Raw genomic sequence first — 17,639 nt, 5'->3', positions numbered from 1 at the left:
AATGCTCATAGTACAAAATTTCAAGTACAAAAAGAGGCCTGGTGCAGTGGCTCACACCTGTAACCCTAGCTACTCCACAGGTTAAGTCAGGAGACTCGCTTGAGCCCAGGAGTTCAACACCAGCCTGGACAATATAGAGAGCCTTCCTTCTTCCCTCCCTCCCTCCCTCCCTCCCTTTTTTGAGACAGAGTCTCACTCTGTTGCCCAGGCTGGAGTACAATGGTCTGATCGTGGCTCATTGCAGCCTCCGCCTCCCAGGTTCAAGTGATTCTCCTGCCTCAGCATCCTGAGTAGCTGGGACTACAGACACCCTCCACCATGCCCAGCTAACTTTTGTATTTTTAGCAGAGACAGGGTTTCACCATGTGTTCCAGGCTAGTTTCGAACTCCTGACCTCAGGTGATCCACCTGCCTCGACCTCCCAAAGTGTTGAGATTACAGGCCATGAGCCACCATGCCCAGCCAAAAGACCTTGTTTCTAAGAAAAAAAAAAAAAATAGCTAGATGTGGTGATGTGTGCCTGTAGTCCTAGCTACTGGGGAGGCTGAGGTGAGAAAAATGCTTGAACCCAGGAGCTTGAGGCTGCAGTGAGCTATGGTTGTGCCACTGCACTCCAGCCTAGACAACAGAGTGAGACCCCATCTCAAACAAACAAATAAACAAAAACCCAAAGTACAAAAAGGATATATATAGTGAAAGTGAAGGTTTCCGGCCAGGAGTGGTAGCTCACGCCTGTAATCCCAGCATTTTGGGAGGCCGAGGCAGGTGGATCACTTGAGGTCAGGAGTTTGAGACCAGCCTGGCCAACACGGTGAAACTCCGTCTCTACTAAAAATACAAAAATTAGCTGGGTGTGGTGGCGGGTGCCTATAATCCTAGCTACTCGGGAGGCTGAGGCAGGAGAATCGCTTGAGCGGGGGAGGGGGGATGGGGGTTGCAGTGAGCCGAGATTGTGCCACTTCACTCCAGCCTGGGTGACAGAGCGAGACTCTGTCTCAAAAAGAAAATTAAGTTTTCTTCTCACCTGTTTTACTCTTTCCTGTCCCCTAGTCCTCCATTGCCCCTCTTTTAAGGCAATTTTCCTATAACTTTCTAGGTAAGCCTTCCAGAGATAGCCAATACATGCACAAATAAATATGTCTTTAAATTAATATTATTCATTCATGTATTTGTTTCCTTATTTGTGTTTTTTGCAGACAGGGTCTGGCTCTGTTGCATAGGCTGGAGTGCAGTGGCGCAACCATAGCTTAGTGCAGCCTTGAACTCCTGGGCTCAAGCGATCCTCCTACCTCAGCCTCCCAATTATCTGAGACTATAGTCACATGCCATCATGCCCAGCTAATTTTTGTATTTTTTTTGGTAAAGACGGGGTCTCACTATGTTGCCCAGGCTGGCCTTGAACTCCTGGCCTCAAGTGATCCTCTTGCCTCGGCCTGCCAAAGTATTGGGATTACAGATGTGACTCACCACATTCAGCCTTAAAATTAATTTTGTACAAATGATAGCATATATTCTGCATCTTGCATTTTAGTTAAATAACGTATCTTAGAGATAGTTTCATATCAGTCCATAACTGCATGTTCTTTCTTTTAATGGCTGTGTTACTGTGAATAGATGTACCCTCATTTATTTGAATAGATTGGTGGATTGCTTGACTCCAGGAGTTCAAGACCAGCCTAGACAACATAGCAAAACGTCATCTCTATTAAAAATACAAAACATTAGCCGGGTATGGTGGTATGTGCCTGTAGTGCCAGCTATGCAGGAGGCTGAGGTGGAAGAATCACCTGAGCCTGGAAGTTTCAGGCTGCAGTGACCAAGATCATGCCACGGCACTCCGGCCGGGCGAAAGAGTGACACCCTATCTCAAAAAAAAAAAAAAAGTGTATGAGGATGTTGTGGAGTCTTAAAATTATATGTCTTTGTTTAAATTATTATAAATCTGGGCCAGGCATGGTGGCTCACACCTGTAATCTCAGGACTTCGGGAGGCCGAGGCAGGTGGATCACGAGGTGAAGAGCTCGAGACCATCCTGGCCAACATGAAAATACAAAAAAAAAAATAGTTGGGTGCGGTGGCCGGCGCCTGTAATCCCAGCTACTCGGGAGGCTGAGGCACAAGAATTGCTTGAACCCGGCAGGCGGAGGTTGTAGTGAGCCGAGATCGTGCCACTGCACTCCTGCCTGGGACAGAGCAAGACTTTGTCTCAAAAAAAAAAAATATTACAAATCTGGTATATAATCATTGGAAAACTTTTTTTTTTTTTTTTTTTTTTTTTTTGAGATAGAGTCTCACTCTGTCACCCAGGCTGGAGTGCAGTAGCACGATCTGGGCTCACTACAGCCTCTGCCTCCCAAGTTGAAGCAATCTCCTGCCTCAACCTCCCGAGTAGCTGGGATTACAGGTACATGCCAACATGCCTAGCTAATTTTTGTATTTTTAGTAGAGATGGTGTTTCACCATGTCGGCCAGGCTGGTCTCGAACTCCTGACCTCAAGTGATTCATTGGAAAGCATTTATAGATCATAGAATAGCATGAAAAAAATATAAATCACCCATAATTAAGCCATCCAAATATAACTATTATTATATTGTGTTTACAGTGCGTACATCTAATTTTCTCAACATATAAATATAATTTCTGGATAACGTAGTAATAGTAAGATCAGGCTGGGTGCAGTGGTTCACTTGTAATCCCAGCACTTTGGGAGGCCAAGGCAGGAGGGACAGTTGAGCCCAAGAGTTTGAAAAGAGTCTGGGCAACATAGTGAGACCCTCTCTCTACAAAAAGTAAAAAATACTAGCTGGCTGTGGTGGTGCACCTGTAGTCCCAGCTACTTGGGAGGCTGAGGTGGGAGGATTGCTTGAGCCCAGGAGGTCGAGGCTGAGCTGAGCTGTGATTGTGCCACTGCCCTCCAGCCTGGATGACAGATCGAGACCCTGGCTGTGGGGTAGATGAGGGCAGCATTCCCCAAGGGCTGGGTGGTGGCCTGCTGGGCTGTAGTGCTGGGACTCAGTGCTCTGACTGCTTCCTTAAAGGGTTTCAGGGATTCCTTTTCTTTTTCTTCTCCTAACCCTTAACATTTGTGAAACTTTCAGGTTTTTAGGGCCCATGGACTTGCTCTTTTCTTCTTAGTGGAATGGTGATATGGCTGCTACTGCCTTGTTTGATGAACTGTATGGAATTAGGAGTTCTAGTGAACATACTTTGAGTATTTCTTTTTTTAAGACAGAATCTTGTTCTGTTGCCCCAGCTGGAGTACAGTGGCACAATCTTAGCTCACTGCAACCTCTGATTCCTGGGCTCAAGTGATTCTCCTGCCTCAGTCTTCCAGGTAGCTGAGATTACAGGCGTGTGCCACCAGGCCAGGCTAATTTTTGTATTTTTAGTAGAGATGGGGTTTCACCATGTTGGGCAGGCTGGTCTCGAACTCCTAACCTCAAGTGATCTTCCAGCTTCAGCCTCCCGAAGTGTTGGGATTACAGGCGTGAGCCACTGTGCCTGGCCACTTTGAGGATTTCTAATCTGCAGATAAGTGCTATGGGCTAAAAATTGGGTTCTCTGTGTTCTGTTGCTATTTACCTTTTGATTGCCTAAGAATAGTAGGATGCTTTTGTTAGTGACATTTTGCTTTGTATGGGATGTTGGACTAACACACAGGCACTCCTAGTCACCAAGTAGTTTGCTGTTCACAGTGGTTTTTTTTTTTTTTTTTGAAATGAGATAATACACAGGTGTAAACCTTTTTTTTTTTTTGAGACGGAGTTTCACTCATGTTGCCCAGGCTGGAGTGCAATGGCACAATCTCAGCTCACTGCAACCTCCGCCTCCTGGGTTAAAGCGATTCTCCTGCCTCAGCCTCCCGAGTAGCTGGGATTACAGGCATGCGCCACCATGCCTGGCTAATTCTGTGTTTTTTAGTAGAGACGGGATTTCTCCACATTGGTCAGGCTGGTCTCAAACTCCCGACCTCAGGTGATCCACCCACCTTGGCCTCCCAAAGTGCTGGGATTACAGGCATGAGCCACTGTGCCCTGCCAACAATTTTTTTTTTCATGAGACAGGGTCTTGCTCTGTCGCCAGCCTGGAGTGCAGTAGCACCATCAGGGCTCACTGCAACCTCCACCTCTCTGGCTCAAGTGATCCTCCCGCCTCAGCCTCTCAAGTAGCTGGGACCACAGGTGCACACCATGCCCAGCTAATTTTAAAATTTTTTGTAGAGACAAGGTCTTACTATATCTCCCAGGCTGGTCTTGAACTCCTGGGCTCTAGCAATCCTCCCACCTTGGCCTCCCAAAGTGCTGGAATTACAAGCATGAGTCACCACACCTAGCCACCATTCCTAGTCTTTGAGAAAGAAAACTCAAAGAATTTTATGAATGGCTCTCTCATTCATAAAATCTGTCTGCTCTCAGACGAATGAAGGGAAGTAAAATCATGCTAAATCAAGTATTATCAAATCTCAGGGCCTGTCCTGTAAAAGTTAATATCCAAGAAAAAGTGACTTGATCCGGAAATGTTGACTCCCTTCTTAGGCTTCTGTGCACCACAGGGAGGTATGACTGGCCTTGTACAACTTATGGCCTAGCTGAGAAGACACATATTAATAAAATAATCACATCACATAATCAAATAATGCTAAACCTAAGAAAGGCCTGTAACAGATGCCATTGAGAACAGCCCACGGCCCTAGGCTAGTGAATGCCTTAGGTTTTCCTGGGCAGCAGTGACAAACCGCAGAAGGAGACTGGTCTCGTGCAGGAAGGTTGGCTTAAGAAATGTGAACTGGGCCAAGCACAGTAGCTCATGCCTGTAATCCCAGCACTTTGGGAGGCTGAGATGGGTGGATTGCTTGAGCCCAGGAGTTCAAGACCATCCTGGGTGACATGGTGAAACCCTATCTCTACAAAAAATACAAAATTTAGCCAGGTGTGGTGGTGCATGCCTGTAGTCCCAGCACTTGGGAAGTTGAGGAGGGAGAATTGCTTGAGCCCAGGAGGTCGAGGCTGCAGTGAGCAGAGATCACACCACTGCACTCCAGCCTGGGCAACAGAGTGAGACCCTGTCTCAGGAAGAAAAGAATAAAAGAAAAAAAAAGTGTGAATAGTTCCCTACCTGCTGCAGAAATGGTAGCAATTCTAGAGCTGTCTTTGCTACCAATTTTCTGCCCTAGTGCAAGTCTTTTAACCTCTTATTCACTAAAACCCCTTTAGCTCTGAAATTCTGTGAGCTCTGAAATTCTGTGATCCTGGATTGTTATTGTTTCCATTTTAGTTTCTTTCTTGCTTTCTTGCTCTTCTTGCTTTCGCTTTCCCTTCTTCCCTCCCTCCCTCCCTCTCCCTCTCTCTCTCTCTCTCCCTCCCTCTCTCTCTCTCACTCTTTCTCTTTCTTTCTTTTTGACAGAGTCTTGCTCTACTGCCCAGGCTGGAGCGCAGTGGCGTGATCTTGGCTCACTGCAACCTCCGCCTCCCGGGTTCAAGTGATTCTCCTGCCTCAGCCTTCCAAATAGCTGGATTACAGGCACCCACCACCAAGCCCAGCTAATTTTTGTATTTTTTCAGTAGAGACGGGGTTTCCCCATGTTGGCCAGGCTGGTCTCGAACTCCTGACCTCAGGTGATCCGCCAGCCTTGGCCTCCCAAAGTGTTGGGATTACGGGCGTGAGCCACCATGCCCAGCCCCACTTTAGTTTCTTTTTTGTCTGTTTGCTCTGTTTCCCCAGTAAGTATATTAGTGTTTTGTTCTGTACATACTTGTTGCACAAGTTGCTTTTAGTGGTAGTGTAGCATATGTTTAAGAAAAAGAAATGAAGGCCAGGCGCGGTGGCTCACGCCTGTAATCCCAGCACTTTGGGAGGCCGAGGCGGGTGGATCATGAGGTCAAGAGATCGAGACCATCCTGGTCAACATGGTGAAACCCCATCTCTACTAAAAATACAAAAGTTAGCCGGGCCTGGTGGCAGGCGCCTGTAGTCCCAGCTACTTGGGAGGCTGAGGCAGGAGAATTGCTTGAAACCAGGAGGTGGAGGTTGCAGTGAGCTGAGATTGTGCCACTGCATTCCAGCCTGACGACAGAGCAAGACTGTCTCAAAAAAAAAAAAAAGAAAAAGAAAAAGAAATGAAAATGCGTGAACAGGCAAGACTGTGGCTATAATTGTGAAACAGATAGAACCTGTGCAAATTTAAGTGTTTTCTAAACAATAAGGACTAGGTGTGGCAAGAATGAAAAATCACTGTGCATTGTTTTCGTTTTCCTTGTGGGTATATATTCTTAAGAGCCTTCCTATCAGGGGGAAGGAAAATGGTGTGGTCTGAGCACGTCAAAATTCTAATCTTAGCTTTTTTCTAGTCCAGGGGTCAGGGTGTCCTGTGTTGGGAGTTGGTAGAGGTTGGGGTAAAAGAGTGGGTTATATGTACTAATAAATCTGGAGAATGGCATCAGTTCTTTGAAAAGTCCTCGAGTGTTATTAGGTAAATAAATGCTAGCTGGGTCTGTAACCTCGGTAGCATAAACCTGTCAGCACTGCTTCTGCCCAGGAGAACAGAGAAGGCACAAGCGTTTTCAGGGTGTATTGTTTCAATATCCTTTTATTATTTATTTACTTAGGGCACTAGAGTGTTTTTCCATGTAGTTGGAAGGCAGCTTTTGCTTACGAGAGCTTTCTCTCTCTTTTTTAAATTTATTCCTTCATACTGCCTTTGTTAATTTATTCTGTATTTGCCCTATCATTCATGAACATTTGAAAAACCAAATGCTATTATCTTTTAAAAAAAAAAACCTCTCTCCCTGTTTTAAAAAAAGCGTTTGAGTCCTTCACAGTATCTTAGCCTGTTTTGCGGTGTTGATTGACAGAGTGCATTTCCCAGGCGCTGGGGCGGTCAGCGGGACCTCAGCAGGACCTCCTGGGTGCTGTGGTGCTTGGTGACCGTTGCTTGCCCCTAAGTGCTTCCCCTGTCGTTGCTTGCCCCTGAGTGCTTCCCCTGTCTATGGAATAGCTGCTGGCTTTTTCTTTACCCACATGGTTCCATGGAGCTGACTGAGGGTTGGCTGATCAAAGATTTCATAGCTGAGTGTGGATGTCTGCTTAGTGATACGTGTGAGTCAGTTCTTGTAAGGGCATTCTAAAGAGAAGTAAACTGGAATTGTAAGAAGCATATGGGCTTTTCTTCTCTGTTGGTGGAAGAATGTCAGATTGAGATGACCTATGTGGCATTTCATGGGATTCAGTGAATAGACCGCGGTGCATGACTCTGTAGGCCGCATGCATGGTGGGTTGCTCTAAGCTGCTGGCAGCCCTACTGTGTGTGTCTGCTGGGCTCCCACTTTCCACGGCGGCTGTTCCAAGCCTCTTCACCCCTCCTCCTCCCATCTGCCCCTGCTGAGCCCTCTTCCTCCTTCCCAGCTCCCGGAGACTCTCTTCCCCACCTCTTCCCACACCCTCTACCATCACACCCACAGATTTACCCTCTCTAACACACCCGGTGCTCCCCTCTTTCATGGCACTTGCCACAGTGGATTTTGACATCTTCTTGTGGGATTATTTGGTCATATTTTTCTTCCCTGTCTTTTGCTTATGATTAGATCCCTAGCACCTGTAACATGGCAGCCCTTGGTGACTGATTGAATGGATGAATAGAGGGAAGCATCCTGGGTTATAAGAGCTGGGCAGCCCGTTAGAGATCTTATCTAACCTGCAAGAGTTCCAAATGAGGAAACAGGCCCGGAGAGAAGATCCTAGAAAGACAAAGGCGGACAGGGGTGGCAGAGGAGGGAATACACTCCAGATCCATCAACTTGCCATTAATGGTCTGCCTGTCTGGGTCCATCTGCCCTGGGGGACTCTGTGCCCTGGGCTTTCCACGATGCTTCCAGCTCGGAGTCATTGGTAGAACTGACCAGAAAATGGCCTTTTTCTCTTCCATTCCACCCTCCTCCCCGATTGTACTATCAATCATTGTTACTTATGAAAACACTTAATAGTATTTATAAATCTAGACATTTAAAATGGCTTACTGAGCCTGGGTAAAATAGCAAGACCTCCTCTCTACGAATAATACAAAAAATTAGCCAGGCATGGTGGGGTGTGACTGTATGCCCCACTACTCAGGAGACTGTGGTGGGAGGATACCCTGAGCCCGAGTGGTTGAGGCTGCAGTGAGCCGTGATCGAGCCATTGCACTCCAGCCTTGGCAACAGAGTGAGACCCTGTTTGAAAAAAAGAAAAAAATATATATTTTGACTTAAATAAAATATCTTGTTAAAGTTAATTTAACCTGTTTTTACTTTTTTAAATGTGGTGACTAGACCTTTTTTTTGAGATGGAGTCTTGGTCTGTCACCCAGGCTGGAGTGCAGTAGCATGATCTTGGCTGACTGCTACCTCCCCCTCCTGGGTTCAAACAAATCTCCTGCCTCAGCCTCCCAAGTAGGTGGGATTACAGGCGTGTGCCACCAGGCCCAGCTAATTTTTGTGTTTTTAGTGGAGATGAGGTTTCACCATGTTGGCCAGGCTGGTCTTGAACTCCTGACCTCATGTGATCTGCCCACCTCGGCCTCCCCAAGTGCTGGGATTACAGGTGTGAACTGCCACGCCCAGCCTTAGACATTTTTTAATTACCCAGGGGGCTTGAATTATATTTCTATGCACAGCTTTGGGCTGGAGCTCTAGAGAATTATTATCAAATTTGGACATGTGAACAAATCTCCTGGTCTTTTTTTTTTCTCTCTCTCTTTTTGAGAAAGGATCTTGCTCTGTCACCCATGCTAGTGTTAGTCATGATCACAGCTCACTGCAGCCTTGAACTCCTGGGCTCAAGCCATCCTCCTGCCTCAGCCTCCTACAGGAGTGTGCCACTATACCTGGCTAATTTTTTTTTTTTTTCATTTTTCTTTTGTAGAGATGGGGGTCTCTCTATGTTGCCCAGGCTGGTCTCAAACTCCTGGGCTCAAATGATACCCCTGACCATGGCCTCCCAAAGTACTAGGATTATAGGCATGAGCCACTCTGTGCCAGGCCCTCCTGGAGACCTTGACAAAATGCAGATTCTGACTCAGTGGATCTGGGCTGGAGCCAGGATTCTGCATTTCTTGCAAGCTCCCCAGTGATGCTGGTGTTGCTGGCCTGAAGACCACATTTGGCATACTAAGGCTGAACACGTTAACTCACGGCTCTCAAACTTGAGTGTGCATCAGAATCATCCTGAAGGTTTGTTAAAAATACATCACTGGTCTCCACCCCGAGAATCTGTGATTCAGGAGGTCTGAGTTGGGGCCTGAGAACCTGCATTTCTACGAGTTCCCAGGTGATACTGATGCTGCGGGCCCTGCCACTGTGCTTTGAGGATAGCTGCTTTGAATGGTAATGAGGTGATCTGTTTCTAGAAGGTTTAAAATATGTCATTATGACATGTTTGGACCTGGTACGTTTTTAGTAGTTCTTTAATAATATTCACAAAATTTTTCAGTACTGTTGCTCTGTTAGTTTTCTCTTTGGAGGAGGAGTAAATTCGCAAATTGCATTTTGCTAGAAAATCATTAGTTTCATGAACTCTTTCAAGTTATTTGAATAGAGTCTACCTATATATTGTATCTATGCATCCCCCATTTTTTAGTGTTTGCATTTTCTTTGATTAGGCTACCCAGTGGTTTACCTAGTTTGCTTTTAAGAGAAACAACTTTTTAATACATTGATCAATTTTATAATTTTTCTGATTTCTAATAGTTTAACTTCTGCATTTATCTTATTTTCCTTCCTCTTCATTTGGGTTTATTTTCTTGCTCTTTTCTGTAAAACATGCTTAGTTACATGCTTAGTTCATTTTTTTTTGTTTAGTTCTGTAATGCTAACAGCAATGAAGTTTTCTCTGAGTGTTATATAATTTAAATTTTGATATGTGGTATTTTCATTATTTTTTTCCTGATATTGTGCTTTTTTTTTTTTTTTTTTCTGACAAGCTCGAACTCCTGGGCTCAAGCCATCCTCCTGCCTCAGCCTCTTGAGTAGCTGGGATTACAGGTGAACACCACTATGCACAACTAATAGTTTATATTTTTTATAGAGACGAGGGTTTCACTATGTTGCCTAGACTAGTCTTGAACTACTAGGCTCAAGGAGTCCTCCCACCTTGGCCTCCCAAAGTGCTGGGTTTATAGGCATGAACTGCTGTCCTCAGTCAATTCTGCAATTTTTAAATTCTTTTATTTTTGTTTTTGTTTTTCATTTCTAATTCTGTTGCTTTGTTAGAAAGTGAATTAAGTTGGCCAGGTGTGGTGGCTCATGCCTGTAATTCCAGCACTTTGGGAGGCTGAGGTGGGAGGATCACTTGAGGCCAGGAGTTCGAGACCAGCCTGGCCAACATGGCAAAACCCCATCTCTACTAAAAATACCAAAAAAAAAAAAAATAGCCAGGTGTGGTGGTGGGTGCTTATAATCCCAGCTACTAGGGAGGCTGAGGCTGGAGCATGGCTTGAACCCGGGAGGTGCAGTGAGCGGAGATCATGCCACTGTACTCCAGCCTGGGCGAGTGAGACTCTGTCTCAAAAAAAAAAAAAAAAAGGAAAAAGAAAGAAAATGAATTAGGTGCTATTCTGACCTTTGGGAATTTGAAATTTTCTTTGTGACCTAATCTATTGCCTATTTTTCTAAGTGTTTCATGGGTGTCTGAAATGGGTGTGTTCTCTTGTTTTCATTGCGTAGCATTGATAAACGTCTATTGGAGCAACACTATCAATGAGTGTCATATTTGCTATTTCATGTTTTTATACTTCAGGCGCTTTGCTGCCCTTACGGGATACAGAAAGGTCTGTGACAGTTTGTTTGTTTGTTTTTGGAGACACAGTCTTACTCTGTCGCCCAGGCTGGAGTGAAGTGGCGCAATCTCTCTCGGCTCACTGCAACCTTTGCCTTCCGGGTTCAAGCGATTCTCCTGCCTCAGCCTCCGAGTAGCTGGGACTACAGGCACCCACCACCAGGCCCAGCTATTTTTTATATTTTTAGTACAGATGGGGTTTTGCCACATTGGCCAGGTTGGTCTCGAACTCCTGACCTCAAGTGATCCTGCCTTGGCCTCCCAAAATGCTGAGATTACAGGTGTGAGCCCCGGCGCCTGGCCATCTATGACAGTTACAACTCCTCGAAGGCTGCCCCTTTGTTCCTCTCTAGCGCTTCTGTGTGCAGTATATTGTCTTGAATTCCGTGCTGCCTGATGGTTTGTCACATCTCTATTTTGGTAACTGCCATGGATGGATAAATGAGAATATTGTTGTTTGAAGAGTTAAGACATTTGTGTCAGATCATGTAGCTGCCTAGTGTCAGGACTTCACCTGGTCATCCTGACTGCCTGGTCTGTCCTTGCTCTGTGGTAGGCCCCTCACAGGTGGCAGTAGCTCTCCTTTGCCTCCCCTGCCTTGATTTTCAGTTTAGGCCCAGCTGGGATGGTCTTCAGTATCTGCCAGGCTTCCCCCAGCTCCCAGCAGCTCTTAGCAAACCAGAAGTCCAGCCAGCAGGAGAGGAAGGAATGTTGGCTGGCCACTTTAGGTACAACATGCGGGAGTAAGGGTCAGCTCGAGGCAATGTTGTGAAATCCCGAAATCATTCTTGGGAGGTTAAATTTAATGTAAGGCATTTCCATCTTGGACCCTGCCCCGGTCCTTGAGACCCACAGCTCCATTGTTCCCCAGGTCTCAGCAAGGCCTTTTTCACTTAACACCGTGTTGGTGCTCATCACAGCCCCAGTAAATGGCAGCCATTTGGACGTTCCTTATTTTCACGAGCTTCAGGGGCAACCTCCCATGGTCCTTTTTGGATGTTCTTTTTGCATTAGCTTCATGTCCAAAGTTGGTATCATTCTCAACAGCTTCCATTTGTGCAGCCTTCTGCCTAGGGTTCGTTCCCATCTCAGTCAAAGGCTCCAGCGACTTAAGCGCCTGGTGCTCAAGCAGACAGTCTGGGCACCAACTCCCTGTCCAGCCCTCCACAGGAGACGCCAGTAAGGACGGAGTCCTGTGGGCTCCACCTCCAAAATCTGTCCCGTATCCACCCACTTCTCAGCATGTCCATCGAAGCCACCTTCATTGCGTTCCTGTGTTTTTGCAACAGACTCAGTTGTCTCCCGTTTCCCTTTCATTCATTCGCCCCACAGCAGCCAGAGTGATCTTTTTAAAAGCACCCTATCACAGATCACCTGGGGTCGGAAGTTGGAGACCAGCCTGACCAACATGGAGAAACCCCATCTCTACTAAAAATAGAAAAAATTAGCTGGGCATCGTGGCGCATGCCTGTAATCCCAGCTACTCGGGAGGCTGAGGCAGGAGAATCGCTTGAACCCGGGAGATGGAGGTTGCGGTGAGCCGAGATCTCGCCACGGCACTCCAGCCTGGGCAATAAGAGCAAAACTCCGTCTCAAAAATAAATAAATAAATAAATAAATAAATAAATAAATAAATAAAAGCACCGTATCACATGGCTCTCCTGCATGAAACCCTCCATGGCTTTTCTGTGCCCTCAATGCAAAATTCTTACTTGCAACCCTCGCTTCCAGACCCCTGGCTTCCTGACTAGCTAGACTTCCTGACCCCTAGCTAGACTTCCTGACTAGCTGGTCAGGCCCCAGGGTACTCCTCTCCAGCCACCCTGGCTCCATCCTGCCTTGGTCCTATGCCTGGACGATCCCCCACCCACCACCCCAGCCTAGCAGGGCAGGCTTCTTCTTATCGACCCGATCCCAGAGGACTGCTCACCCAGAAGACTTCTCCAGACTACCAGCCAGCCTGGTCCCTCTAGGTGACCCCGTTTTAATTATCTGCATTCCACAGCCCACTATTAAAGCCCACTGTATAAGTTATCTTTGCCTTTTTGGGGGTATTAATTTTGTAATTAATATCCTTGCATAACTCATTGTGTAAATTTTTGATTATTTTAAAGTTGCATGGAGATGTTTAAATAAAACTTTACCAATGGTCGGGCACAGTGGCTCATGCCTGTAATCCCAGCAGTTTAGGAGGCCGAGGCGGGCGGATCACTTGAAGTTAGGAGTTCAAGACCAGCCTGGCCAACATGGTGAAACCTCATCTCTACTAAAAATACAAAAAAAATTGCTGGGCTTGGTGGTGGGCACCTGTAATCCAAGCTACTTGGGAGGCTGAGGCAGGAGAATCACTTAAACCCAGGAGGCAGAGGTTGCAGTGAGCTGAGATCACGCCTCTGCACTCCAGCCTGAGTGACAGAGTGAGACTCCATCTCAAAAAAAAAAAAAGAAAGTTGCATGCCCAGAAGTGGAATTACTGGTATAATGGATATAGACATACTGAAAGCTGTTTGTACATACTACTAACTTGTTTTCCAATGAAGTTAGAAGAAGTGCCCTTTTATCACACCCCATCTATTAATAAGTGCTTTTAAGAAGCTTGGTTCGTGTACCTGGCAGGATGATGTGTGATTGTTTTAATGTGCATTTCTTGGATTTCCAGTGAGAGTAAACATATTTTCAAGAGCTTATCAGCCATTGTACTCCTATTTGTGTGACTGGGCTGTTCCTGGCCTTGCTCCTGCATCCCCTGGGCTGGGCTGCAGGTTGCACAACTCCAGGGGAAGCCCTTCACTTTGTATGTGCTGGAACTCTGCTCCGAGAGCATGAAGGACCTGCAATTGTTCTCAGTGGCTAAGCTGCTTGGTGGATTGACTTTGGCATAGTCTCCAGAACTTCAATGTGTGATGTTTCTTTCTATCCCAAATGCTTGGGGATTGCCCAGTGATTCCTAAAAGACTGTAGGCCCCAGGGGATTTCAGCAACACTTCTCTGGGAGCTGAGTTCAGGTCCTCCTTACCTGTTCCTTCCAAGGGGAAAACTTTTTCATTTTTTGAGACCAAATCTCACTCTTGTCGCCCAGGCTGGAGTGCAGTGGCGCTGTGTCAGCTCACTGCAACCTCTGCCTCCCGGGTTCAAGTGATTCTGCTGCCTCAGCCTCCCAAGTAGCTGGGATTATAGATGTGTGCCACCAGGCCCGGCTAATTTTTGCATTTTTAGTAGAGACGGGGTTTCACCATGTTGGCCGGGCTGGTCTCAAACTCCCGACCTCAAGTGATCCGCCCGCCTTGGCCTCCCAAAGTGCTGGGATTACAGGCGTGAGCCACCACACCCAGCTGAAATTGGCTTTTTGAAGAGGGTAGAGCATTACTGTCTGGACCGCATGTGGGTGACTCTATAATGCCAGCTTGGCCAATGAGAATTCCGTTCTTAGTGACAAGAGTAACTTTGCTGGGTGGCTCTACACAACTGTATGCGGAGGGGAGTCCCTCTAAAGAGCTAAAGATCAGCTCCTTATTTAAACTTCCAGTTTCTGTGAAGCCAAGTTGGAATTTAAAGCATGGTGTGTCTGTGGCCAGAGTCCCCAGGGGGAGCCTCCTAGTGAGCCTCACTGGACCTTTGTTTTTGTGAAAAGAAAATCACTTAATTGCTGTGGAGTCACATTTTCCTGGTGACTTTGCTGCAGGGCATGACGATTTCATTGTCCCTTGGTGGAGGAGGAAGTAGAGAGACAAAGGATGGGGTGAGGTGCCCAGGGGCTCCTGAGTCACCAGGGGAGGCAGGGAACAGGGTCCCCCTGGAAGCTTCTGGGCCTCCCCTCTCAGGTGTGGGGGCCCCTCCTGTGTGGCTGCAGGAGTGAGGCTAGGGCAGGTGGCCCCTCTCATCAAGGTACTCTGACAGTGGCCGGGCACTGGCAGGCCTGGGGTTTTGGGTTATCCAGAGCGGGCATGCTAGCACCTGCTTTCACGGATGGAGACTGGCTTTAGGGGACGGCTGGGGGTCAGGACCAGCTGACATGTGGCCACCAGTGAAGTGACCTGGGGCAAGCTTCTGGGCCTCTGTGCACTCCATTTCCTCAGCTCTAAGGGCCTTGGCTTTGTGTGTGGAGCATTCAGATATAAATCCTTAGTGGTTTTCTGGGGGCAAAGAGAAGCTCCCAGATGCCCTCCCTCCGATCCTGCCGTGTAACCTGGTTGCGCTCTTCCCAGGCATCTGGGTTCCTCCCTCCCTCCTTCCCTCCTTCCCTCCTTCCCTCCTTCCCTCCTTCCCTCCTTCCCTCCTTCCCTCCTTCCCTCCTTCCCTCCTTCCCTCCTTCCCTCCTTCCCTCCTTCCCTCCTTCCTTCCTTCCTTCCTTCCTTCCTTCCTTCCTTCCTTCCTTCCTTCCTTCCTTCCTTCCTTCTCTCCTTCCTTCCATGGAGTCTCGCCCTGTGGCTTAGGCTGGAGTGCAATGGCATGATCTTGGCTCGCTGCAATCTCGCTTCCCGGGCTCAAGTGGTTCTCCTGCCTCAGCCTCCCGAGTAGCTGGGATTACAGGCACACACCACCACACCCAGCTAATTTTTATATTTTTAGTAGAGACAGGGTTTGGCCATGTTGTCCAGTCTGGTCTCCAACTCCTGACCTCAGGCGATCTGCCAACCTCGGCCTCCCAAAGTGCTGGGATTATAGGCGTGAGTCACCACGCCGGCCTTTCTGGGTAATTTCTGACAACCAAACAACTCTATCCTGCGTTTGCTAGAATTTTCCAGAAAATCCAGGGAGGGAGAAAGCCTTCTCTTTGGTGTTGCATAGACTTGCCCTCAGGATCCTCAGAACCTGTATCCACTACTCCTCAGCGGGAGAGCTGGAGGTGGGAGACCCAACCCTTCCTTCTACAAAGAAGGGAGCGGCCTGTGCAGTTTGCAGGGCAGAAACCCTGGAGACACTGTGTCTTAAGGCTACATAAGAATCTCCTCTGCTCGGGCCCTGCGATCTGCAGCCTCAAGTATTCACCTCCAATTCCAGTCCTCCTGCTGGAGTGCAAGGCTTCTAGGCACCCGCCGGCTGCTCCTCTCCCCATACCCCTGGACTGGAAGAGTCCTGGGGGCACTGCATGGCAGGAATGTCCTGGCTGTGGGTGCAGAAGAAGAGGAGACAGATCTCAGGAGCCCCCCTCACCGTTGGGATAGAAGCCCTTCAGCCATCCTCTACCCCAGAGACATTCTACCACCCCTGAACGCCTTGGGGTCCAGGGTTTAGAAATCAGCAGGGCTAAGAGGTGCCCCCATAGTGTTTGTGGAAAGGAAGGAAAGGGCACGTTCAGTACAGACCTGCCACAGGCAGATTTGTGAAGCTCCTGGGCGGCCCCTTCTCGCCTGATCCCCCACCGCAGCTTGCCTGTGTCTGGAGGCTGCCTGCCCAGCACCCAAAGGCCTCCAGTCCCTACCTGCCCTGCCTCACACCTGGGCAATGCCCCCCACTCCTCCCACTCCATCTTACCCAATTTCTTCCCTTGGGGATTCCCCAGATGACTGTCGAGGTAAGGGGCTGGGCCTGAGTAGCACGCCCTTGTCTTACTCCTTTATTTACTCACTGCTTTGTCTATTTGAATTACCATGATTGACTTTTTGTTTTTTGAAACAGGGTCTCACTCTGTTGCCCAGGCTGGACTGCAGTGATTCAATCACTCCTCACTGCAACCTGCCTCACCCTCCTGAGTTGCTGGGACTACAGGCACACCCCACTACCCATGGCTAATATTTATTTATATATATATTTATTTATTTGGTAGATACAGGGTCTCGCTATGTTGCTCAAGCTGATCTCGAACTCCTGGGCTCAAGTGATCCTCCTGTCTTGGCCTCCCAAAGTGCTGGGATTACAGGTGTGAGCCACCACACCTGATCTCATTCTTTTTTAGAGACTTCTTGGTGGTCCATTATATCAGATGGGTCCCTTGTTGATAAACATTGAAATGGCTTCCTGTCTTTTGTAATTACAAACCATTCTGCCACAAAATATGGTGTTTGTAGCACATGAGCCAGTATAGCAGAAGAATAAATTTCTGGAAGTTCAATGGCTCACACCTGTAATCCCAGCACTAGGGAGGCCAAGGCAGAAGGATGGCTTGAGCCCAGGAGTTGGAAACTAGCTTAGGCACCATAGGGACGCCCTGTCTGTACAAATAATAATAATAATAAATTAGACCGGCCGAGGTGGCTCACGCCTGTAATCCCAGCACTTTGGGAGGCCGAGGCGGGTGGATCACTTGAGGTCAGGAGCTCAAGACCAGCCTGGCTAACATGGTGAAACCCCATCTTTACTAAAAATACAAAACTTAGCCAGGCATGATGGCGGGCACCTATAATCCCAGCTACTCGAGAGGCTGAGGCAGGAGAATAGCTGGAACCCGGAGGCGGAGGTTGCAGTGAGCCAAGGTTGTACCACTGCACCCTAGCCTGGGCAACAGCGAGATTCTGTCTCAAAAAAAAAAAAATAATAAATAAATAAATAAATAAAATTTAACCAGGCATGGTGGTGTGTGCCTGCAGTCCCAGCTACCTGGGAGGCTAAGGTAGGAAGGTCCCTTGAGCACAGGAGTTTGAGGCTGCAGCGGGCCGTGTAACGCCATTGCACTGCAGCCTGGGTGACAGAGTGTGACCCTGTCTCGAAGGAAAGAATACAGCTTTTTTAGAATTTGTCTAGGAGGTTTTCTGGTTTTCACCAGAACCAACCCTTGCCTCCAAATGTTTGATAGATACTCTAAAATTACTCTCTAGTGAGGCTGTACCAATCAACACCTCATCTCAGCAGTGCGTTGATGCTCCTGTTTCCCCAAGGACTGCCAATGCTGTAT

The 17,639-nt window shown here is 47.6% G+C and overlaps 1 protein-coding gene and 1 non-coding gene across 11 annotated transcripts in view; both read left to right on the top strand.

Annotated features, from left to right (window-relative positions):
* ATP6V1C2 (ATPase H+ transporting V1 subunit C2) overlaps nucleotides 1–17,639 on the top strand; it is a 62,689-nt gene that overhangs the window by 6,045 nt on the left and 39,005 nt on the right. The window lies entirely within an intron of this gene.
* Nucleotides 17,457–17,521, top strand: LOC112208241 (U7 small nuclear RNA). The gene has a single exon (XR_002942660.1). It is a non-coding gene; the product is annotated as a U7 small nuclear RNA (small nuclear RNA).

This window comes from Pan troglodytes, chromosome 12, assembly GCF_028858775.2.
Source record: "Pan troglodytes isolate AG18354 chromosome 12, NHGRI_mPanTro3-v2.0_pri, whole genome shotgun sequence".
Classification (NCBI taxonomy): domain Eukaryota; kingdom Metazoa; phylum Chordata; class Mammalia; order Primates; family Hominidae; genus Pan; species Pan troglodytes.
Note: the sequence above shows the minus strand (reverse complement) of the source record. Positions and strands in the feature narration are given on the sequence as shown.